This window comes from Apteryx rowi, unplaced genomic scaffold, assembly GCF_003343035.1.
Source record: "Apteryx rowi isolate R43461 unplaced genomic scaffold, aptRow1 scaffold_9, whole genome shotgun sequence".
NCBI lineage: Eukaryota > Metazoa > Chordata > Aves > Apterygiformes > Apterygidae > Apteryx > Apteryx rowi.
In genome coordinates this window covers 5,200,484-5,225,952 of record NW_020451204.1, presented here as the reverse complement: position 1 = coordinate 5,225,952, position 25,469 = coordinate 5,200,484, and the positions used below count along the sequence as shown (strand labels likewise).

At 43.0% G+C, this 25,469-nt stretch overlaps 1 protein-coding gene across 2 annotated transcripts in view; it reads right to left on the bottom strand.

The window, feature by feature from the left end:
- Nucleotides 1-25,469, bottom strand: part of CELF2 (CUGBP Elav-like family member 2) — a 342,189-nt gene that overhangs the window by 284,409 nt on the left and 32,311 nt on the right. The window contains exon 2 of one of the 2 annotated variants that reach the window (XM_026091229.1): nt 17,750-17,875. The exons of the other annotated variant lie outside the window; for it this stretch is intronic. The gene's annotated coding sequence lies outside the window, so the exon portion shown is untranslated. The remainder of the gene's footprint in view (nt 1-17,749; nt 17,876-25,469) is intronic. 2 annotated transcript variants of the gene reach the window in all.

Genomic DNA, 25,469 nt, shown 5'->3' with positions numbered 1-25,469 from the left:
TATCACGCAATAAGCAGCAAACAACTACATTACAGTTTCAAGACTTCAGACAGAGTTGAGCTACCTTACAAGGATCATATATTTGCAGCAGAATTACTGCATAAACAGTCTCTGAATATGCTATTTAAATACTAGCTAAATACTCTTTTTTTAGGAAGTGATGTAACAAGTTCATATGTAAAAATCTATTTCTATGCAGGCTGACATTCTGGAAGATTAGCTGACTGAGATAAATGACATGAACAAACATGCTTGTTGTTTTCTCCCATGATTATTTTTAAAAGCTGCATTTTTCACAATTCTAATTTTGCTACTTCAATAATAAAGCCTACCATTAAAACAATATAAATCTGGTATACATCCAATATATACCCCAATACATCCAGTAATACCCCAAATAAAACATGCCATCCTCATTGTGACTCTTTTACGTATTCCATAAAAATTAAGCTTGAAGACACCCCAAATGTCTTTGAAGAATGTAATCTTATAATTTACAAGTCAAAATGCAATGCAGGCCAAATGCTCACTCCTTGCAATTCAGCTGCAAATCCCAGCCCAGATCTTGGCCTTTTGCCCAAAGCACCAGCCCAGGACACAAGATGAAAGTGCCCCCATCTTACAACAGCTGCTATATTGTTAAAGACAAAGATAAAAAACGAAGAGAGAGGTGGAAGAAGCACAGTATTTTGCCCTTGTTATAGATCGGGGCTGGGACACAGATGGGACGTGACTCAGCTGGGGTCATCAGGATGTGCAGATACTGCTGCAGTGGCAGAGATGTGCTGCAGCGAGGTGCTTTCTTGGGGGAAGTGCTAGATTTCGAAAGTTAAAAACTCAGAAATTAAGGGAGCAGATGCTGTCAGTGGAGTGCACGGTTGGGCTCTCTGGGGCACAGCAAGTGGCAGGGATTGCAAGGAGGAGCATGAAGGAGACTTCACTTTGGTCCGGACTCCTACGTGCTCACCTGGACAGTGTAGGGAGAGAAGGAGGTGATGCATGGATTTGTGCCTCAGGGAGCCATATGAGCTCGGTGGGAGGAAATATCCTCTCTCACTATCAAACAAGAAGAAAGATCATATAAAACAGAGTAGACCTTCCTCCTCCCCACATGCTCATTAGTGCTAGGATGACCTGTCTGGGTAGAAAATTTTGCACATTCGGCATTGGACTGACTGGTAGCTCACGTCATTGCTTCCGTTGGATGCGGCATTGTACTTTGAGCAGTGGCAAAGAGACGGTGGGGAAGGAAGGGAAAGGAATCAGGCCTGAAACCCCTGCAGTAATTTGAGGTCAAGCTCTGCCCCAGCTGTACAGATGTAGAACTGAAGGAAGAATCCGGGCCACGTGCTATTTCTTCTGAAGAAGTCATACAGTCGCAAGGATGCATAAAACGTACGAAGAAAGACACAGTATGATAGACGGAGACGACCTAGATTCCTTGCTTAGCTTCTAGGAGTTTGTACAGGACTGCAGCAAATATCTTCTGATATTTAAGACTACCTCATATTTGTGGCTTTTATCATGTAGCAGCTGCTAGTTGTGTCAAATGCTGAACTCTTTTCAGTTTAATGACGAATGACTTTTTTTTTTTTGACTAACAACTGTTTAACTAACAACAAATGTTCCCTCCACCCTGCTCCCCCACATTGCATGTGCTAACTGTTCAAAACATTGGAATTTCCTGGTACTGGACATTTGAACTAATGTACATGCATTTTCAGCAACCGAAGGCGTTTGGGGGCTTTATTTAAAACTTCTTTTGGAGAAGTAACCCTTGATTCACCACCAAGCAGTGCCAAGCTTGGAAATGGTATCTCATCTTGATCTCAAAATACTTCACTGACTCAGAACAATTGCACCAAAAAGAGCAATGGGAAAAGTAAAATTCTTTCGGGTCCTTCAGCAACTATGTATTCAGATATTTATTCCTTATTTTATTCAGTGCAGGGCTGAGCAGAGACATGCATGTGGGAATCTCTGAAATCTTGTGAAGGACTTCCGGAATGAAATGAGCTATTAAAATACAGGCACCATAGGACAACTAACATTAGGTTAGGAAGCTTGCTTGATTCGGCATGCAGACATTTCGTTTCTACAGAAAACTGGTAATTACCAGAAGAAACACAGCTTTTCAGGCAGCAGGTACTTCCTAATTCCAGTTTTGAGAGCTGCCAACTCTCGCTGTATTTTTCCACTCAGAAGAAACCAGGAAATATCTGAAAGTCTCATGAGGTTGGCTCTTGCTGAAGTTTTGGGCAGAATCTGGAATGACAGGCATGTCCACATGCCGTAGCGCAGGCAGATGCAGCTCACCCTGCCCACATGCTTCGCTAGGGAAACAGGAGCCAGCTTCTAAAAATGCTGCAACTGCCTTCGCTTGGCTCCGAGGAAGTATTCAATGACTTTGGAAAAGCATGCCTACAYTTTGGATGCTTATCTTTAACCAAGTACAGGTTTCATCAGATAAGAGAGCTAMGGAAACCAGTCTATCTGTGCATATAATACCCGTGTTGCAAACACTGCCAACATCTTCTGCCCACATGTCTTTTAATCCACCCGTCCATAGCTTTACCTCTACTGGTTGGACAAGATTAAACAGACCCTAGCTAGCTCCTTTCTACGCCAACTTCTCCTCTTTGTGATCCAAAAAAACAACAACAGGTTGAAAGGTAGGATGGAAGAGGAGAAATGCTCAAAGGACTCTGTGAGCAAGCTTGCCAGCCAGCAGGTCTGCGTCCCATTAGCTGCAGTTTATAACTGTCCTTATGCTATTTCCATAAATACCTCAATACCTTCTGGAGTATCTCAGTGCAAACCACAACAGATGTTGGATGCTATTATCCCTTCATTCTGGTCCATTTGCTGTTCATTTGTTGTTTTTGACCCCCTTTTCTTTTCGCCACCTGCCCATCCACAAATCAGAGCTGTTTCAAAAAAATAYGGTCAAGTTCTGTTTTCATTGGCCCCTCTACCACTGCCCAAAGATTAATCAGACAAAGGTAGAAAAAGGGGATGAGATCYAGTCTACTGTTGCACTTCTGACCTTAAAAAGGCTGCTTGAATTTATTTTTGACCACCCCAAGCAGATAGGGTTGACAGTAAATAAATCTGCTGAGCTGGCCACTCAGGGAAGCCAAAGTACACAAGTACCGCTGTTCTCTAACCAGCTTGTTAATGTTATTGAACAATTTATTGATGGTGTTGGGAAATTTTTATGTAGAGTGTTTCTAAGGTGTGCRTTACTAGTGAAATAAATCCATAAGCAAGCCCTATCCTCCCCGACCCCATCCAAACTAGAAGATGTTAAGATAAGTTCTTTAATGGCACAAACTATTAGGCTGCGATATATAGCAGGTACATCTATTAATCATCAGACCATTTATGCTCTGTAATTCCACCACGGTTAAATAACATGGACTACTAAGTACCTGAATCAGCTATTAGCAAGCATTCCCGCTCATTAAAACTCACTTATTTAGACTTCAGCAATGGTAAATGTAACCAGCCCTGGAGGAGTGTCACAGTGCTTGGAAATGGCACATTAAGCTTCATTTACCCGGCTCCCTTCACAGGCAGAGGGGGGAAGGGAAAAAAAAAAATACAGCGACGGGCCATAGCAAAGCTTTCCGAAGCGGCATTAAGAAAATGACAAATCTTACAAAGAGAGCCATAAAGCTTCCTCAAGTACAACAGTCCTGCGAGGAGCTATTTATCATAGTTTGTTGAAAAGACTCCTACGTTTAATACTTTTGGACTGTGAGAGCTGATTATTAAATGTAATTACAGAAGCAGCACAGAAATAATAGTTTATYGCGGAGCACAGGCAACGCCGTATTAACAAAGAGGAGTGGGGGACATGGTTAGCATTCAGAGTCCTATCATTAGCTTTTCTGGGAGCGCATCCACAAATGTATACACATTTAATTCCACATTAGCTTCGACTAACCAGAATTATCCTTCAAGAATTTCCGATCAGGGTCAACGCATCCGCCTATACTTAGAGCGTGAAAGCAGTCGCCAAAGTGGATTGCTATTTGGGTTTCGGCTTTTATCTCTTCTCTACTTAACGCCAGTTTATTAAAAAACACCCACAGCCTGCTGTCAAGAAATATTGCTCACATTTGCTTATTAGCAGCCCTGTAATAGATATATTTTTGCTACAGTGCTGCCATTTGAAGCGAACACTTTATTTAGACCATGCTAGTTATCAGAAGGGTCTCCGGGCAGTAAATCTTCTGAAACAACAAGTTCTGATTTCTTATTGCCACCTGCAAGAATGAGTTCAGCCTCTATTATAGTATATCTTATCCTCAAAAACCTGCCTCTCCCTTCTCGGACATCACTGTCCACGTTGGTGAAACCTCTCTTTTAAAAATACAGGGTTTTTTTTATAAAGCCTTCTCTACTGCTTTGGGGTAGACATGCACATTTTTTCCAAACTACTAGGCAGAGCAAACCAAGACGTATGGTTTCTCCCTCACGTCTGGGACTACAGTTCGCACAAGCAGCAAGCATGCAACAGGCAGGGCAATAAAGCATCTCTCTCCCACTGCTCTGAAAGATCCCTTCTGGTGCACAAAGTTTGGAATATATTAAAGTCTAAAGCCTSTTGCTGGTCCAAGGCTGAAACATTTTGCAAAAGTATGTCTTGGAAGGAAGGCATTTAGCAACAGATGGATTTTATCTTATTTATTTTTGGGTAAAAGGAACAGCTTAAAACAGGTTTGGAGCACCGGAGATGATCCTGGCACATCAAGACAAAGATTGAAGGCATCTGATGTGCTCAAGAATTGCAGAAATTACCATTACAAAAGCATGCACACATTCATCCGTAATACGGTGTGACCCCTCACTCTTCTAGCAGAAGTGACCCCTCACTCTTCTAGCATCTGTTTTGCGAGAGGAAATATAACCAGTAGTTTTGAGGCTCAGCAGCCTACTTTAAAAATCTGCATTCCCTCTTTAGGTAACTGTGTTACAAAAGCTTCACCTATTACAGGCAAAACTGGAGTCAAATGCCGGAACTGCATGTACACTCCTGAAAAAAGTTGGATTGTACATCAGGTGCAAAGAGAAGAAATCGGAGTCTACCTTTAGGCATTCACATCCATAGACTGTGCTCAAAGAAGCATTTTCACATGGGCTAAAGACTTGTGGGTTACATTTTCAAGAGGGCTGCATCTAAAAACCAGTGGATAGATACCTAATGAAGATTTTTCAACCATACTGCAAAATAAAACTAGAACAAAAAAAACAAAAATCCCACTGACCATCTACCTGCCTCAGTAGATACGAAGGATATTTGGAAAAAAAAAAAAATCTCTCCCAGTCACGTCAGATCATTTGTGCAAAAGACAACAAGTTTTCCTTTTGAAGGGTTTTGATGTGTTTGCAACAGATAAATCACTGCAGCAGCACATTCCCAGTGACAATTATCTTGCTACTATAGCCATAAAAATAAAATAAAATCAACACAGAGAGAATCCAAAGTAAGAGACCTAAATTATATATAACCATACTCATAAAACTACACCTCTGCTGAAAGTTGCTCTGTACACTCTACATATGCCAGGATCTCTTAATCTGCTGCTGATGTGCTGCATATTGCAGTCGTGTGCAATTACAGTTAGCTATAATTAAGAACAATTACAGCTTTTATTTCTCCAGTTGTTCTTTAAAAAGCACAGTTGTAATAAAACTTTTTTCCCCTCTTTTTTTTTTTAAAGGTGAATATAATTATACATCCCTATAACATCTCCAATAATTAGTTTGACTCAAGTTTCTTCTGGAACAATTTTCATTTTAACTGTCAGATCTGCCATCTATAGTCAATAGAACACATTATAAAAAAATTCTATCATTAACCTTTTTTCACCCCATAAAAATCTGCAAAAGAACTTGAAGAAATTGAAGAATTCATTGCCTAAATGTTTAAAGGCCAAATTCAACTAACACCCCTTCCCCAGCAATCCCTTTTTAATTGCATTGAAACATTATTATTATTATTATACTAGCTAACTATAACAATAATAAATTAAAGCTGGGTATAAAAGGTATTTGGCATCTCTCTATATTTTAYAGGCTGCTTTCCAACCCTATTCTCATAAAAGAATCTCTCTACTGTATCTTTGTTTAGAATCTACCCGCGATTACCAACCATGCAGACTGCAGGGAAAAGTAATTAAGTTTAATAGAAGCCACCCTCATTTTTGAAGCTGCCCTCAATTTAAGCCATAGAAGGAGAGTAATTAAATTTAATGTGTGCCACAGCTTTTAAATGAAGATATAGCATGTAAAATTCTCTCGGTGCGCAATGCATCTTTTCCTTGCAAGGCAAAATAAGTGTTGTGATGCAAACAGGTACCAAACTACAACCACTAAAGTTGTATTCATTTTCTTCTTCTACTGGCCATGCCTTCCATGGGTTAGGGCCTTTTGGATGGACTAGGACCAGCATAATTTAGATGATGGGAAATGGGAAACCTGCAGCAGGATCACAGCTGAACTCTTTCCTTAGCCATCCTTTGCCCACTTTATCTGCTTAGATTAAGCTTAGAAGAAGCTTTTGTGGCAAGGTCCATCTCTTACATGTTTTTAACAGATGTAGCATGTGCCTGACTGTAGCATGGGGCACTGTAAATCTCTTTACCCAGGGTTCCCCTATTTTGCCAAGCAATAGTCTCACCGCTTTTGCACGGAAATACAAATTGCAATCAGGGCTAATGAAATTATTTCACTCTCTTGCAGAGGTGAACTTAATGAATGAAGAATTCTGGGACAGCAAGGGAGTCGTTTGTCTTTCCCAACTCTATACAGAAGTAGTGGGTCTATACTTTGGATAAACTCTTCCTTGCAGACAATCACAGGATTAACTGATTTGAAATAGATGGGGAATTTAGAGACCTGAATAATGTTGCAAAACGGGAGCTGACTACCACTGCTGGTTCCAAAGAAAGTTAGTCTTGGAGAGTGAATTCAGCATTGGTTTGCTTAAGTGCTCCCCAAAAACATAAGGCGCTCAGCCTGCTTCCAAGCAGCCTTCTCTCTTGAGCAGAGATTTGTACCTGTCCTTAGCACCGAGCAAAACTTCTGCACTGAAACCAAGACCAGGCTTGAAGAGGCAAAACTGGGACAGAATTTCAAAGGTCTCAGCATTTTGGTCCATTACTTTCCCCCCCAAAATGGAGAAACAGTGAACAGAGCAAAGGAATCCCAAGCATCCCTCAAACCGCCCGCCCTCGCAGAAGTGCTGTGTGCACCCAGTGTGCCAGGGAGCAAAAATTCACGGACAAAAGCAAAAAAAAAAAAACCCAAACCCACAGAAGTAGGAAGAAAATAAATATAATAGATTCTTTCTTTCAGACCACAACACAGTCCTGTCTTATATTCCCCAAGGAGGGTTTTTTGCCTACTTTATTTTAGCCATGTAGAGAAGAGATCCTGCACCCTTGGTGCATGTGCCATAAGGAACCTCCATGTGCAATGATGAGATTCGCACAAACTCTGAAGTGAGCTTCAGCTGGCCTTCATTTCTCTATAAAATTACCAAAAGGCAACATTCATAGTAGTAAACAAGAGGCAACCAGAGTCACATGCTTGGCTGGGTCCCTGACAAGGCCCACAACCCATCCATCCGTCAGCGCCGGGATTGCTCAATAGGCAGATCCGCACGCCGAGTCCTGAAGCCAGGGCTAATATAAATTGCAAGCAATTTTATAATTTGCAAGCGTTTTTAGTTATTTTTAGTTTCGTGAAAGAAAGAAGTGATTTGTTTATAGCTCTCCTGACAAAAAAGTTTTTTTTTTTTCCTTTGGTTTAGAAGTAGCAAAATAGGGACAAAATTGCTGTTTAAATTCTAATTTTTACTCAATTATATTTTAAAGCAATCGTACCAGATGCTGGAACTAAAGCGACATGATTTTGCTATATTTGAAACGAAGCTGCAAAACATTTCAACATTTACAAAGAGGAAGAAAAAAAAAATCTCTCTGCTAATGCCAGGAGAAGAATAAACTCAAATGCTACTGCACATGACGGCTCTTAATAGTTGGCATGAGAGGAGAAACGTCCCTATAACAACGGCATCAAGGAAACTTGCATTGCAAATACTGCATCGTCACAACGAGGAAAAAACTTACGGAGAGTTGGGGATATAACATTAAAATGCTCCCCAAAGCCCAAATGGAGCTAAACTGAGACTTGCCACCGCCTCTTTGCTCCTCACCCCTAATCCAAACTACCTCTCCCTATCCAACCTGCCTGCTGTCGGTGCCATCTGCTTCCTCTTAGGAAGCAGTATCCTTTTCTTACACATTTCACAGTCAATATTTTGGCCCTTCTGCTGTTGGCTACCACCAAGGAGATTCCCAGCGTTCCCTAATATGCCCTCCAAAGGAGCTGCCTTCCCCTGGGTGCTTGGCAGAAATTTGGGTTGGGGGTGGGCTGACCAGAAGCTTAAGGGAAAAAAAATAATAAATTAAAATCAAACAGAAAATAAAGCTACAGAAGTCCCTCCTCTGAATCCTCATGAGCAGAGGGAGCTTCCAGCAGGGACTGCTGCAACGTGACCCTCATCCCTCATCTCATGTGCACTCTGGAGGCTGTGGCTCTCCTCGGGTCCCATTGCAAGGGCTCCAAGTACCGGTGGGACACGACTCGGACCAAGGCACTGGAGCAGCAAGGTTCCCCCGGGTAGCAGGCTATGCTGCTCAACTGGTTAAAAATTGGAACAGAGCAAACGGGAAATTTTTGAACAAATGCTGTGAGATTCTGGAGCACACATTACAGCTGTAGCCACCCACAGGTTCCTCCTACAGAACAGAAACACTGCGAGCAAAAGCCATTCACTGCAGAAGTTGAAAAATAACTCCAAAAATGCAGCAGTAAGTATGAAACTAGAGCCTATGGGTATTTCCTGCAAAAAAATTCTGCAGAGAGAAAAGGGAAGTTTACAGGACACAGCAGAACAAGGAAACGCAACCTTGCTTGAGAAGTTCACAGAAAGGTCCATTCCTGGTGCACAGGCTTAGACTAGTTACGATGTTCTTCACTCGTTTCTCTCTCATGAAGAAAATCTGATTTCAAAGTAAAAAGGTGCAACTGTGGGTGGGATGGGAAGCACAGCCTCTTATTTCCAGTATTAAAAATAACTAAACAAGACAAAAAACCCAGATAACCTCAGTTACAAAATTTTCCAAGCCTCTAAGGACAACAGAGGTAGGTAATGGTAAGAATTCAATGTGCCATTCAGCATGGAAGAGGGCTGGATGTCCCGAAACTTTCTTGGGGGGGGGGGGAAGGATAAAAATAAAAACCAAACTGCATACTCTCTACTATGGCACTGATTTTACATGTTCACTACTTGCAGTGATGATTCAGCTCTAGGAATCAAAAAAAAAAAACAAAAAAAATCCCTCCTACATGGATGTGCTTGGTCAATCAGCAGGATATTCTGCTTCAAATATTGGATCTGAAGTTATTGCTTTGATTTTTTTTTCAAAGGCACGGCAGAATTTTATCCTTCTCCCAGTGCCAGTCAGGTCCAGGTAAACGTTACAGCRTCTGGAAGCGCAAATTAAAGACAATTATAACCTGGCTAACCTGCCTTGTCGTTAATATGCCTGGCACAACCCATTTGCCCTCCGAGGAGCAGACTTGCCGCTATCGCTTTCATCCAAGCGGCACGTTCTCCACTTGAGACACTCCTGATGAGCCGATTGCTCAGATCAAAGGAGGCAAAACCGGGGAAGGACACATTCCCCTCTTGGGAGAGGGCTGCCGTAGGGGTGGATGTACATATTACCGTGCGAGTTAATAACGCCGTTCACTCAAATCGATTCCAAAGGAATTCTCCAGCAGGTGTATTTAGAAAAATTGAAGATTAATCTTGCTGGGGTCAACTGCTTGGAGCAACCACACCGACCGCCCAAGGGAAAGAGCGGCGGCGGTGAGTGAAACTCCCAGGGGGTCCCAACAACCGAGCCGCAGGGGTAACGTGCTGCACTGCAACCTGGTGTCRGGACCTGACTTGCGTCATCACCCCTCCAGCACGGGTGTAAATCGGGTGCAACTGCCCGAGCTGTAAACGAATCGGTGCCAAGGAGAAAAATACTAAGAAGAATAAAAATAACTATCAACAAAAGCCCTTTAAAAGCAGTCAAGCTCAGAACAACTGAAAGATCCAACCCTTCTGCCTACAGTGGAGATACCTGCAGGGGTTTATTTCTGTCTACAAGAGTCTATTCCCAGCTGGGGAGCGTGTATTAGTGGCAATCCCTCTACTTACGTTATACTCTCTTTGGGGCAGAAGCTACTTTTTYGTGGCATTTACAGAGCACAGCTAGGACTTTGAGGTGCCGCCATAAATACTTCAATACAAAAACCCAGGAATGTTTCAATGCCAAAAAAAACTCTCTGTGGAAGCTTTAGTCTATTTAGCATCTTTCTTTGTTCAGGTGAAGGACTTTTGCTGAGACAAGAGGGGAGTTTTTGCAGCCGCATTGCTTTACCTTTCCAGTCCCACTTGTGATCAGCAAAGTTCAGGCCAAAGGACAAGCCCCATGAACAACAAAAAAAGCCCCATCTTTTTCTTTAAAACATGACCTTTTAATCTCAGGAAATATATGTCAACTTCAATCTCTTCAGCCTGACCCCAATCCGTCCTATTCCCCGAATCTATGGTGCTCTTTAAGGAAACCGTCGCCACCGCGGGCTACGATCTCGTCAGATCTCATAAGCGAAACGGGGTCAGGCCTGGCTGCCGCAGCGGGAGAAACCTCCAGGAAAGCCTGCACGCGCCAGGAAGATCTTGCTGGTGATTCACAGACTCGCTTTCCTTTGAGTGAACACCGGATCCGCACCCCACAACGATGCTGAGGGTATCGGGCTCCTAAAAGCTTTGTGTTTTAAATAGGAAGGGCACAGAGATTAAAAACACTGGCGTAACATCCTGGGAAGTTTCCTTCACCTCCTGAAGTTCTCCCCTCAAGCTGCAATGCCATTGGCATACGAGAGGTTTTACCCCTTCTTTTCCAAAAGACACAAACCCCAGCAAACTGAGGGAGGCTCTCACTTTTTCCCTTCCATAGGTGAAGTTCATCTCTGTACCTCCACACCTTGTCCTGACCCAAGCCTCAGCGGCCCGTCCTTATTTTACTTGCAGGAACTTGTCTTTTTAAGCTTCTGCTATGTTTAAATCACTTCTAGCCTGGTTTGTGCCCAGTGTTCGCCATCACTTCTTGCTTTTTACTCCCCGTTTACATCCGCTTCCTCTACCCCGGCTTGCTTTATGCAGGCTCTGCCTGTCTACTCTGCTTTGCCTCCAGAAATAGGCTCTCCTATTATCACCTCCTTCACCGTCAATTATTAAAATTCAAATGTGAGTATTTTCTCCATTAAACCAAACCTTTTTTTACGACATCAGCGACTGGGACGTCTCCTCAGACCTGTATCACGAAGGGTCAGTTTTGCCTGGAAACCACCTASAAGAGTCAACCTGGAACATCCATTTCCATCCCAGCGCAGAAGTTACCAGTACACCGCAAAATGAAGCTATAGCCAATTTACTTCATTTACTTCTTACTGCATTTATGCTCTTGTCTATCTTGCTGCAGACTGTTTAAATACGTTCACACACGTGAATTCTGGCTTTTTAGCTATCCCCATGTAAGCTGTACTCGTTAGCTTTCTAATCTCAGGCTTTCCGCTATTGTCTTTGGTCATTACGCAATATGCATTTGCAGTGATGTCAAAGAACAGTTGGAATGCTGTGGATATAGTCCACGAGTTTGCAGAAATTTCGTTACACCTAGATTGACACCTCCAAACTGCCCCCGTCTCATGGAAGTGCTGCCAGGAGACAACAACAAAAAAAGCAAAGCCATGGATTTCAGACTGAAAATCTTTTTTCTATAGTGTTTTTTTTTAGTGTTTCTTTTTTGAATCCACATACGTGAAAAACTTATACCTTTATATTTAATTTTTTCTTTTAAACACGCCCCATGTTATCTTTTTTGCCTGTTATTTTTCGGGGGGGGGGGGGAAGATATTTTACACTATGATTCGGAACTGAAGAGACGCACAAAAATCCATTGAGCCCCTCAATCCGAACCAAGTTCTTCCCCTACCGCCTTTCGCCTTCAAGGCAAAACGCAGCTCGCGTTCAACTTATTTCACCCCGCAGCGCGCTCATGGAGGGAATTATGGAATAGCGGCTCCTAACAATTCCGCTAAACGTAGGGGCAGGAGAACGGCGAGCGGTTTTGCGAGCGCCAGAACCGAAGGAGCCTCGTTTCCCAGCCATTTGCCGCGCCGAGTTGCCCACCCACGTGCATTTTTGCATTGCTAATACAGGTTGGGCTTCCTCTCCCTCGTAGCCACTACTTTTTCTCCTCTGTAACGCCTGCTGCTTTCATGAAACTGGTGGAAATTAAATACTTCCGAGATCTCTGAGCCTGTCAAGTTCGGTTAAAACGCATTCACTGGCTTAGAGAGCAAGAGGAGGAAAAAAACAGGGGCTGACAGACAATTTAGCTATATAATCCTTGATTCTTCAGAAAAAAGAAGGGGGAAGAGAGGGGAAAAAAAAAGGAAAAGAAAAAAAAAGAAAAAAGGACAGACAACCCAAAATCTGGCCCCCAAAATGCAAAGAAAATAGCCACGCGCCGCAGTTTTCCTGCGCTCGCAGGCACTCACACGCAAACCCTTCATTGCAACAGCCAGAAGACGCCGCGGACATTACGGAGCGCGAAGGAAACGAAGACAAACCAAACGAAAGAACAAGACTTGGAATAAACCAGAACCAGATTTCAAATACGACCAGAAAACCCCAAGCTCTAAAATTACTGGCAGCGGACACGCTTCAGCTCAAGGTCTCTATGGGTCAGTCCATGAGCAATGCTTCAGGCTGACTATGGACAGTATATTATCAAATTAAAATAAATAAATAAATAAATAAATAAATAAATAAACCCCTGCAACTGCAGGTTAACTGTGAACTCTGCAGCACGTGCACAAATATCCCCTGGACGCTGCATACCCAATACGGTCTAGCAACTTTATTTGGGGACTCCGCAGCCCCAAACAGTCACGGTTATCAAAATCCCGCTGACTGTCTCTAACTTCTGTTTGCTTTTGTTGGAAATTACAGTCAGACTTGCGGGATTTCATCTCTCACCCAGCGAAAGCTTTTAAGCACGTGGGTAATGTTAGGCACGTGGCAWATCCAGCTGAAGGGGGGAGAAAAACAATAGTTCATGTGCTTAAAAGCTCATGATATGTTACTCATGCTCCTTTTGTGGGGGGAAAAAAAAAAGAATTTACAAGAGAAAAAAAATACATTTTTAATTCTGCAATTTTGATCRCAGGAGATCGGCAGCCTGCGGAAAAAAGCTCGGCTGCCACTACAGGATACCAAAAAAAAAAAAAAAATCCCACAAAGAAGTGCAAAATATCCCGCCTATTTGAAATCCAAGCTAGATCACAGACAGCCCAAAGCATTTCCCTGGTTTCCAAAGCATTTTGCGGAGCGGACGCGGCACCTGTGGGCCCAGGCGTGCCACCTGCTCGCACCCCGAGCTCACCGGAGCCGGTGGGAGCTGGGCTCCGACAGCGGAGGCGTGACGTGGCCCGTGGTCCTCCATGCAACGAGCCCCTACGCTTTTAATGGATGCCGTTTCAGACAGGCATTTTGGGGAGAAAAAAAAACAAAGAAAAGCAGCTTGGCAGAGCAGGGCTGGTAGGTGTTCATTAGTCATCGGAGTTCCTCAAGGGAAAAAAAAATTCCCGGCAATTTGGCCCTATCCTCGTCTGATCTTTACGTTCCCAGCTCTTATGTCTGCTTTCGCTTCGTGGGTGCAACTCTCCTTTCCTCGCACTGAGAGAGGGGAAAAATCAGTTGAGATACGCGAATAAACAGAATGATTTAACACGTGCCGCTGCACCATCACGCTGAAAACTTCAGAGCTCGTCTACTTAAAACTCCTAGAAAAAAATGCAAACAATGTATTTAGGGCTTCTTTATTTGCAGGTGAACCTCAGAGGGAGAAGGTCCATATAAACATATAGCTACCCAGTATAAATACAGATGGCATTCTCCTATTTGACCAGCTTAGAAGTCTAGTTGACTTATTGTGCATTATTTCAGCATAGTATTTGATGTTACAAAGCGCATTATGGGATGCCCAGCATGCCTAGACAGAATGCCTTACGCGGCTGGAAGTTAGGCTTTMTTTTTTTAATTTATGCTTGCTGTGTTCGTTACTATTTCGCGTCAGCGCAGCTGACACCGGTTGTTGCATTACGTATGGCAGCAGTCAGGCTCCTGGTTCTCCGCGACTGCTGCCTCCGCACCGCAACCGTCCATTATTCGCGATGAGCAGCGTGCCAGCTCAATCAGCAGTTCGAAAGCCTTGTTCAATTCCAATGGACTTTGCAGAGAACGGTACAGTAATAAACACACACAGTCACACAGGTTCCTCGACTGCTTACATGACACACCGCTTRTCCCGCAAAGCAATACAACCGCCGCGTTTCTCTGACTATGCAGAGTCCCGGTTAAGTCAAGAATGAAATTAGCCTATTAATCACAGGCGAACGAGGCGCACGAACGACGGCATACAGTGAATAATGTGGTAAAAGAGAAATACAGTAACAGCTGACAAAAATCCTCGCAGAGATGACTCCTAAAGCATTAGGCACGGTAATAATTTGGGCTGGTCTCCATCCCTCACGCAGCAAAACTTGCCCATGTAAGTGGTTTTAGTGCGTTAACAAAAATCCTCTATTAAATGGCAATGGAAGTGATGAACATGCTTCTCCTTGGCCAGGAAGGACCATTAGGTCTCCTCTGCGTCCTCACTAATCTGTCTGTACCATATGAACTTTGCTATGGATTTGCATGATGTTTTATCAAACTAAGACCAGGATGAGAAATCTTCAGAGCAAGCTTCGCCAGGAGAAGTACTCACATGAGTGGAAGGAGGAAGCCAGGTAAAAGGGTGAGTGACATTTCCAATACAACCAGCAATTTGGTCATCGGGGCGTATTTACGTAGAGATGACGGAGGCACTTAAACTTTTGCCCAATATCTTTTCACATCACTACCTGAGCTCAGCCTGGGTCTCAAGCCAGCACAATTTTTTAAATTAAAACAGATCACTCGGGTCCTTAAAACTCAAGAATTTGCTCAAATTTATTCAGATCATACAGACAGGAGAGTTCAGGCTTTAATAAAACCCCATGTAAAATAAGAATAGCAATAATTACTGCAAGGCAATTTATGCTACTTTCTTTTTCTTGCCCATCTGTTAGAAAACAGTCAAAACAGAGCAAAGACTCTTCGAAAAGGTGGCAAAAGAGTTATCAGCCAAAGCTGGTATTGTAAGGACTAGCCTGCCCGCTTGCTAGCAGTCAGATACTCCTGGCAGAGCAATAAAGAAAGAGCGAGATAAGGAGGAAACATCTGTCAAGCAACATCCCGGATGGGCGAGAAAGAGGGAAAGTAGTCTGGGTGAAGAACAGGAGAACAACAGCAACAACAAAATTACCAGCAAGTAATTTTCCCCAGTGTTGTACGTTCTTCTTCTCRCATCCTACTGATAGAAATTGGTCAGATAGAGGTAGTGAGTTTGCTACTAGAGGCAACTTCTGGCTGAAAGGATTTTTTTAGTGACAGATCGTGTCCGAGGAGCAAGGCTTTGGCTGCTTTGACAACTTTCAAGGCAGTTTCCCAGCCCTTGGGACACTGGACAGAGTCATGACACCTGGCATTTACAACRTACGCTGTAGATAGCCGTGGCGGCCAGGCTGCGCAAACCAAAGCGGTATCGGTATCATCATGAAAAAAGAAAAGGGGACTTAAATGTTCTTCTATTAGCACTGAAGCAGGAGAATAATTATGCTTAAGTTACAGAAAACTTAAGATGGAAAAGGTAAACTTTGGAGGCCTTTAGCTGCGTGGAAGACAAGCTTATTTTCTTGAGCTGGTTGAGGATGGCCACAGGCTGCTGAATAACGGAGATGAATTATCTTGCAACATGTGGTGGGGGAAAGGAGTGGAGATTCAGCTGTCCAACCACAGAGATAAAAAAAAAAAAAAAAAGGCATTAAATCCTTGTTTTCTGCTAAGCTAGGGATAACATTAAGTTAATGTCCCTTGCAGTATCCTCCTTCTACCACTAATCCGGCCTCAAACCAGGAAAAAAAACAGCATAAATTAATCAGGAAAAAATAAAAAACAGCCAAAAAGCCCGCAAAAACCACAAAGCCCTATCCTTTCCTGAGATTTCACCAAGTTTGCCTTGGTTCAGGACACACACAGGCTGGAATCTCTTACAAGTTTCACTCTGACCATTTATACATACAAATAGACCACAGGCGAAYGTATTACAGAAGGCTTTTTTCTTCAATTAATAAGGAAATACTTTTGGTATTGTTGTAAAATACAGTGAGACATTTTGATTTCGAGATGGTTAAAACAGAAAAGCATTGAGTAAACCTAAATTTGAAGCGGTAACTCACCTGTACTGCAGTTCAAAACGAAAAGAAAAGAGCAGCAGTTTCAAGGGAAGGGTGAGTRAGATTTCACGCTTACCCTGGTTCTCAGTATCAAAATTCTCAAATATAAGTTTTGGAAAGATGAGGTATAGGATTATCAGCTCAGCAGTTTTATTGCAAGTCCCATGATAACACTGTCCTCAGCAGAATGTCTTTTTCTGTTTGTTTTATAACCARAGCCTCATGTTAATGCAAAGAAAATAAAAAATAGATGCATCCTTTGCCATTCTGCCCCTCATTTCCGTCCTGCCCCGGGAACAAGGTGGGCAACATAGCGGGTGAGAAAGCCCAGTTCTGGGGGCCCTTGCGCCCGTGTTGAGCCGTGTTACTGAAGGCAACTGTGTGTTTATTTGCCGTTAGGAGAAAGTGCATTGCTGGGCATGGAAGGAATTAATTGCTCTCATTTGCTTACCCAAAGTTTGGCCACCCGTGGGTGCAGCCGGCATTGTTTTCCTCTCTTGATGTAAACAAGAAAGTAACTGAAAGCCTCATGTGCACCCAGCATGGAAAAAACAAGAAAGAAGGACCAAACCTATAGCAGCGTGCTTCAGCCTGTCTCATTCTCTCCAGTTGCTAAAGATGAAGGATTTAAAAGGTTAAAACAAAGGAGAAACTCGGTTACTAATGGGGGGGGGGGCAGTTACTAAGCAATTATTTTCTTGAACCACAATTATTTTCTTGAACCACAATTATTTTCTTGAGTCACGTTGACAGCTGGACTGAAGATGTCCTTCTCTCTCCCAGATCCCCCCGTGTAACTGTGGGCAGGTTGCAAAAAACACTTCCAAACTGAACCCACCTCTCKCTCCCAGGCTTCTCGGGAAGGCTATGTGAAGGCTGATGCCTGCATCCGATGAAAGATAAGTTCACAAGCTTTTCAAAGCCTCTATCAAGGTTTTACAAAGGAAATTACATTAGGGCCCTGATAAATGGTAAATTATATAGGGGCTGTTGCAGGGCATTGGCCATGAAAACATATATAAGCTGACCGTGAAACATGCTCAGTGCAATAAAAGAGCGAGATTGGAAGGCTGGTAAGAAACTCAGCTCCATTTCCTGGCTCTGGTCATATAACCTGTCATCCAGCTAAATTAAATGGCAGACTTGAACAGCTGCTTAATGTCATGATCTAGGGGAAGGAAACCCATTTATGAAGAAAACAGATTTTGCACAAAAACTCAGAAGTACTTACCGACAGACATTATTATTTACTCAAGGAAGCCAGCACACATAGAAACCCACAGCTCAGTAGCTCTGTAACCAAGTACAGACTACTGCATCCGTCCACTGTATGTAAAGTTTCAGTGCAATGGGAGAACTGTGGAAAAAAAAAATCTTGCATGGAGATTTCTTGGGAAAAGGCAATGTGTCTGGACACGCACAGATTGGATAACAGCAAAAGAGAAAAAAAAGCTGCTTTTATCGTCTTATCCACAGAAATCAGTCAGCCAGATGGAGAGAATCTCTCAACATCTTCCTTTCTGGATGCTCTTCTTGAGCCTTTCCTTCATCAACAGGGTCAGTTTCCAAAATACAGGCTATGGGCATGTGACTCAAAGCTTTGCAATACAGCTAATTCAACAAGCAAACATCAAAGAGAAGTTGTCATCCAACTGGACAACATTTATTTGGTTTTGCTACAGCTTGGGCTGGCGAGACTGAAACAGTCCTTTTTGCTGGCAGTTAAGTCCTAAGGTATCAGGGCAGTGTGGACACAGTGGGGGGGGGGACTTCATCTTCGAAGAAATATATGGATAGGTGAAGGGAGGGATGGGAAGAAAACCTTAACCACTGGAGTGAAAACAGCAAAGAACTGGGGTTATTCAATCTGGAGAGCAGATGACAGAGGGAATCTGTAACATCTTCAAATAGAGAAAATGGCACAGTGAAAAGAAGAGAGCAATATGTTCTCTGTGTGCAGAATGAGTAGGAGAAGTAATTGGCTTACGAATAATAAGAAAAATGTTTTTAAAAGTAAGAAAAGCTGTGTACTGGAAGACATCATCTGAAGAGAACCTAGGATTGACCAGGCACATCTAATGACAGATGTCTGTCTAGTATGGTATGAGTATCATAGCCAATCCCACCTTAGAGAAGGATAAACTAAAATGCTGCTCCATGTTTCTTCCATCTCTATTTTTATGGGATCGTTCATCTTTTTCCCTGCTGCCCGCTAACCATTTTTCTCTATATAGCTACAAGTATATATACAAGTGTCCCAAGTTCTAAATTAGCAACTTCTCCATCACCTAAGAACTTATTTCATACTAAATTCTACATATCCCTTAAAGTATTTTTTAAAGGTATCATGAAGACTCATTCATTACCCAACTGTGAAGCATAATCATATTTAAGGATATCCTCTTCGAATTGTCTAGGTGTATGCAATGCTGTATGCATGGAGGTCAGATCATGGCAAACACAAACTTTTCTTATGATCCCTTATGGAGAGTTTCTCCTCTAGCTCTAATTAGTGCTGAATACATATGAAGCGTGAAGTCAAATAAAGAGGTACAAGGACAGACTGCTGTACTGTAAAGTAGGAGTAGGAGCATCAGAAAAGGACAGAGTTTAGGTTTGGGGGCTCGGCAGAAGTAGGGAGGTATCTATGGTACAGATGGACCACAAGAGAAAGGGAAGAAGTCATTATTCAACTGCAGCTCAAAAGTTTTCTTGTTTTATAGGCCATGATTCAGAAAGAGGTGAGAAGTTACAGCCAGCACTAATATMTTTAGCTTCATGCTGTAATAGGCATTTTTTCCTAAGGTTCTCAAAGAGTTTTGCAAAGAGATCACATCTGCTCTTCCTTTGAGAAAGCTGAGGTGTCGGGGAGGTGGCTCTCTGCAAAGTTGCAACAAACTTCATAGAGTGAAAAGTAGATTAAGAAGAGGAGGAGGACGAGGAGGTGGAGGAAGAGGAGGAGGAGGAGGAGGAGGAGGAGGAGGAATGTATATCACTCCAATGACGGCTGAGATCTTAATATGCTCCCACATAAATAAGACGTAGGAACCACAAGCCAACAGCAAATATTTTTTCTTCTCCCTAGCTTACCCCAATAATTATTAAAGGTGGTCTGCTTATCAATTTGCAACACAGATGAATGCAGAGTTTATGATCTGAAAATGCTTTTACGGCGGCTGAAGTCGTAACCATGGATAGGAGAGCTGTGTTATTGCACATGTCATAGCAAACACAAACATCATATTTCACACACAGCGAYGGTCCATCCAATACCTCTGCTCCTGCCAACATTTATTTTTGCCATTTATTTTTTTTCACTGCTGATTTGTCGACCCAAAAGCCAAGTTCTTTAGCTAAAACAGAACCAAAGAGAAATCAGCTGGTTCCCCCATTTCAGTAGCTGCACCTTCTAGTTTTGCTGGGGAGGGGGAGAGGAAAACACCCTACCATTTGCCAAATGCAAGACTCCTTATAAATACAAAGCACCTTTAACGCTGGGAATCCCTTATCCTTTCTGGAAAACAACCCAGTGACGGGTCAGTGAAGCAATTTTTACTTCATGAGGTCAATACTGGGCATGGAAGGATTCGTATAGGCAACCAGGTGACTGATTAGATGTAGTTGTGATCATGACCTCTTCAGCTATTTACCTTTGAGTGACTGCTTAGAGACAGGGTTTCAAATGCTCTCTTGTTAGAAAGAATCATAAGGTAAACATTTATTTATTTTTTTAATACCCTTCTGATGCTCTACACTGGGAACATAGGATCAAAATATTTTGTATCTATTTTATATTTGAAACTCCAGGATGAAATAGATTTTCATTGCCCTCTGCAGCTGGGAATTGAGAGAGACACGAAGCTTGTGGAGAGAGGTAATATTTTAATAGACTGATCTAGCTGGAAGAAAAAAGGAATGGGCAAACTGAGGCATAAATGATATGAACATATTCAAGCTTACCTATATGCCTATAAGCCAGCTAGGTTGCAGGCAACACAGCTTACCAAAACGCGCTCCTGCTTGGGCGCAAATAGCACCCTCTGAAAGAGGTCTGTTTTCCAGCTGCAGTAAAAGTGGACAAATCGAGGCCCCGGGATTTAAACGATTATGCACACATCGCTGATACCCTTGCAACACTTCACACAAAAACGTTACCTGCTGTTCTGGCCTAGGAACACGAGCCAAGGGCTTAAGAGGGGTTTAGTGAGGCTCGAAGTATGCTAGTACTTACACGAAAGGCGCCCTTCACCTTCGGAGGGGAATTACTGTTTTAGGTAGCGGAGCCAGGCTATACGTGCGTGTCCGATTACCACACACACACACACACACAAAAAAAAGAAAAGAAAAAAAAGAAAAATGGAAAAAGAAAAATATAAAAAGAAAAAAGGAAAAAGGAAAAAGGAAAAAGGAAAAAGAAAAAAGAAAAAAAAGTGTGTCGAAGGAAGGAGGAAGACGAGAAAAAGGCTGTCCCGCAGCACAAAGAAGCTGAGCAATTAAGTTTTATAAGCTCCCTTCTCCCCTGCACCCCTCATGATTAATGACGGAGCTTTACTTTCCGTAAGGAGTGGGCCCAAGGCTTGTGTATCAGTTTTTACAATCTGTTTTTAATGGGGAAAGATAATAACTGTGCAAAATGGAGCAGACTGTATAAAAATTCTCTCTGCAAATGTGATTACACATAAAACCCATAAAAATTGTACAAAGCGATAGATGAACCAAAACTGAACAGCTGTAGTTTTTCATTATTTTGGAACTGAGCAGAAAGAGTGTATGTATAGAGAATGACTTCAGTTTTTTTAATCTTCTGGATTTAATTGAATTATACATCTGCTGGGAATTTAAAATTTCAGAAGGAATATCACATTTCTGCTAAATTGAATTCTATATTGCTGAAATGAAGAACCGTCTGTGAAATATTAGCAATAAGGTTGATATATTTCAATAAACCCCTAGCAGTACAGTTCAAAATAATGTGGCACAGTCATATGAAAAGAAAAAAAGTTATTACAACTAAGATCATTGGTAATCTCAAGTCATTTTTAGCCCAGAGAACAAATTAAATAAAGGATCATGGCTTTTATGTTTACTTTAGGGATGATTTTAGACAAATAAATTAATGACTTAACCACTTCGCGGCTGCTGCTGAAACACTTCCTGTACTGCCCAAGTCTCTTGATCTTGTCAACTGCTTTTACTTGCAAAAACAAAAAATAAAAACCAACCATGGAGTGCTCCAGTTTTAAGAGTTTGATATTGTCAAAAAAAATCAAAAAAACCCACTTCTTGTTCAAACTATTGCAGATAAAAAGGGAAATATGCCCCAGCTATGCTAACATACACACGCTAACATAGCCCCAACTTTGGCTATCACGTTAAATGCTAACCACAAACTTTTATTGACAATTGGACTTCATCAAGCAATTTCACATTGCGAAACCTTCCAAATGGTCATCTTAAAACCACTTTCGGTTTATTTAAGAGAGAACGCAGAAACATGGAAACGGCCGCGAGAGATGAACAAACTGCTTTAGGTGACACAAATCTCTTAGATCCAGTTAAATCAAAAGTTGCTCGTCTGGTGGTAGCCAGCTGCTCTCCATCGCAACCGGCCCCTTTCATGCCATGGAGACCTCAAAGCTAATATTTTTCACGCCATCTTGATAACCCGTACCGATCTGAGCTACAGCGGGGCTAGTCAAAATGCTGCTGCCAACCCTGCAAAACCAGTCGTGCCCAGGAATGGCTTCTCTCCAGCGAGTAACTCCAACAATTTTGGAAGAACCTGCCTGAAAAAGCTGAACTAAGGGGGGGTTCAGGCTCCTACAGGGCAGCCAGGAGACCCTTTTTTCTGGCCGCTCACAAATCCACCAGCAAGCCTGGCTCGACGGGGCATGGCGAGCCCCAGACTGACTTAAGTCGATCACAAGCCCTCTAGTTATCAGCTGAATAAATTAAACTCCGACCCTTTATGCTGCTGCCTGCGACCCCAATGAACGTAAAGAAGACTGGATTAAAACAAATGAAAAAAAAAACCCATATTATCTGCAGTGCGTCAGCATGGCTGCTATGAACAGCCTGAATTGCGACACATCTTATCAAACGCCCCGGCCAAAAGCCAGTTCTCTTATCACGTCGCGTGGTTAAATAGATGTCACGAAAAAGTTCTGTTTACTCGCCAAAGAAAAGGCAAACAATTAATGTAAAACGCGGCCAATACTATTGCTAAACGTGACTTTTTTTTTTAAAGGGTCAAAAAAGCTCGCTAAATTCTCCCTCGCCCTGAAGACACACACATACCAAAAAAGAAGAAATTTGCTGTTACAACAGAACTTAATTAATAAACATTGATTGTGCTCATTGACTGCTGCAAATTGTATTAAATATTAACAACAACATTTTGTATATTTTATATTACTCATGAAAGTTTTATACCTTTGCCCTACAGCAGCCATAGATTTTATGTAAGCTTGCAACACGAGTGACAAACTATTAAGCAGCACAGCACTTCTATAAATATTAGCGGCACATTATTATTATATACAGATGGGGACTTACACGACTGCGCTTATATCTATGCGCAGGAGAAGGTTATTTCAAAAACTAACACTCTTCGAGCATCAGGAGTCTTATGCTGCCTTGCAAGGGCAATAAGAGCATTTTCCATCYTTTGGGAAGGCAAACGGGGTGATGGGCTGGTCCCGTTGCACGAGGGAAGAAGCACCGATTTGAGCTGCTGGGGTTGTTATGGCCAGGCAGGTACGCGTGCATCCACGCAGAGACCGCGCACACCCCGTCACACGAGCAGGGGAGCACCCGCCGCGTGGTGCCTCCTGGCTCCTGGTGCRGAGCAGCCTCGGTTGGGGCGAGGACAAGCTGCTCACGCGATGGCCCCTGGGACACAGTTTTGGCATCTACTGTTCCAAACGGGTGGTGGTAACAGAGAAACAGTGGCATCCAGGTTTTATTAATTATTCTGGAAAAGTGATTTAGAGGATGGGACACCTGCAGATGAAGATACTTCAGTGAAGACGTCCTTCACAAGAGGAAGGTTTCCTCTTCTCTCTTTTCCCTCCAACACCCCCCCAAATTCTTTTTTGCTTCATCCGTCATTTTTCTTACATATAAGAGAGAGTAATGAATTCAAAGCTTTTTAACTTGAGAAGGAAATTATATCAATTAAAGTTTTATCTAATGAGTGCAGATCAGAGTTGAAAGCATTTTTTTTTAAACAGAAAAGCAATATAAAACTTTGAAAATTGGAGATGAAAGCGTAGGTACCTGCGCATTTCTAAATCAAGGGACGTTACCGACTTTGGATCTTGACTTTAAGTAAAATATAAGCTAGTCTCTTGTTTTAATCACACTGCTTATTACCCAAATATTCTTCTTCTTCCGACATCCTCTGTATGGGTAGGGAGAAGCTATATCTTGGAGGGCTGGTTGGAGATCTGGAGCAGCACGCTGAGTGCTTTTCCCAACCCTAACAGTACATTTGGGAGCATTTCAGCCCCTAATATCAGTCCATGGGTGCCGCCACCTGCCAGGAGGAGAAACGGGGGACCCCGACTTCAAAATTTCGACGGATCATGGGAATTACGCACCACCTTCCACGTTAGGTCGGCGCGTTGCACGAGAGCACGGGAAAAAAGCAAAGTATTTTCTCACACCATCCTCCCCCCACAACCAAAAAAAGAAAAGAGTCGATTCCTGCTACAATATGTATGATTCATTCCGTCTTCTCCCTATTTCCACAAAAGTATTGGAAAATATATTACTCCCTGGTGCTCGGGAACTGAAGGGGAACTGTTTCATATAAGCCCATGTAGCAGACCAGAGGGCATGCTTATCCTCGGCAGAAAACGTGACAGGTTCGGTAAACTATTTATGTTCCCGTTCGCGGCACCTCCGGACACAAGGCAGCGCACCGAACGGATCCCACCGCCTTTACTCCTGGCCTGTGAGTAAATTAAATCTGCATCTTGACCATGTTGCCCGGGAGAGGTTATTCAATTATTTACGGGGCAATAACAGGTGACTGCACTTTACAGCGGTTTGTAGACAGCTACCGTACGGTTTCYAACAGAGAACATAGAGACTGTGGCAGTCAGGATAGATTAAAAAAGGGGGGAAAAAAACGCTGCGCGCCCCAGAGTCTCTCACTAACTGCGGTTTTCTCCAAGGCCCCTCAGGTCCCTGTGTCACCGCTTTCCTTGTCGTATATTCAGCAAAACAGGCATCCCCTGAAGACGGGCATCGCCRGGCTCCTGACCCATCTCAGAATATAACGTTTGCCCAGCCTCAGCTTTAAAGCCTGTTTTCACGGGCTCCTTCTACTCCCCCATCTCCCCTTTGCCTAACACCGAGTAGTCTTTGAACAGGTTCTTGCATGTATTTAAGTGGCAGGAGACAGTGCTATATATGGTAGAAAGAAACTGGAACCCCAGCCAGGTCGGGAGTTTAAGAGTCTGCAAAAAACTGGCAGAAAAGTCATCTAAAGAGAGTCTTCTCCTCCCCTCGACAAGTCTTCCTGCATATTTTTGTTTCCTCAATGCCCCACTTTTCTTAGAACGAAGTAGAGAAATCAGTTATTTTCTCACGTCTTCCAGACCTCCATTTTGCCCCAAAAGGGCATTTAGCACCATCGGGCGCTTTTTGCATGCAACATTTGGTGGAAAGCTGTGCTGTCGCATGGCCCAGGCGCACCCGGAGCTCGCGCCCCAGCGAGCCTGCGCCRCGGCCAGCCGGAGCGGCCCGCGGAGGGATTTGCAACGCGCTTTGCAGAATTAGCACCCGGCTACGGCACGCTAGCGTTGCTCTTATATCAGCGCAGCGGCAACGTGACCCCTCGAACCGTGGCTCTAACTCTGCCCAGCGAGCCGGCCGCCGTCCCCGCGTGGCGCGCTTAATTAAGGGGCGGTGCGTGCGAGTGCGATCTGAGGGGRAAAAGAAGA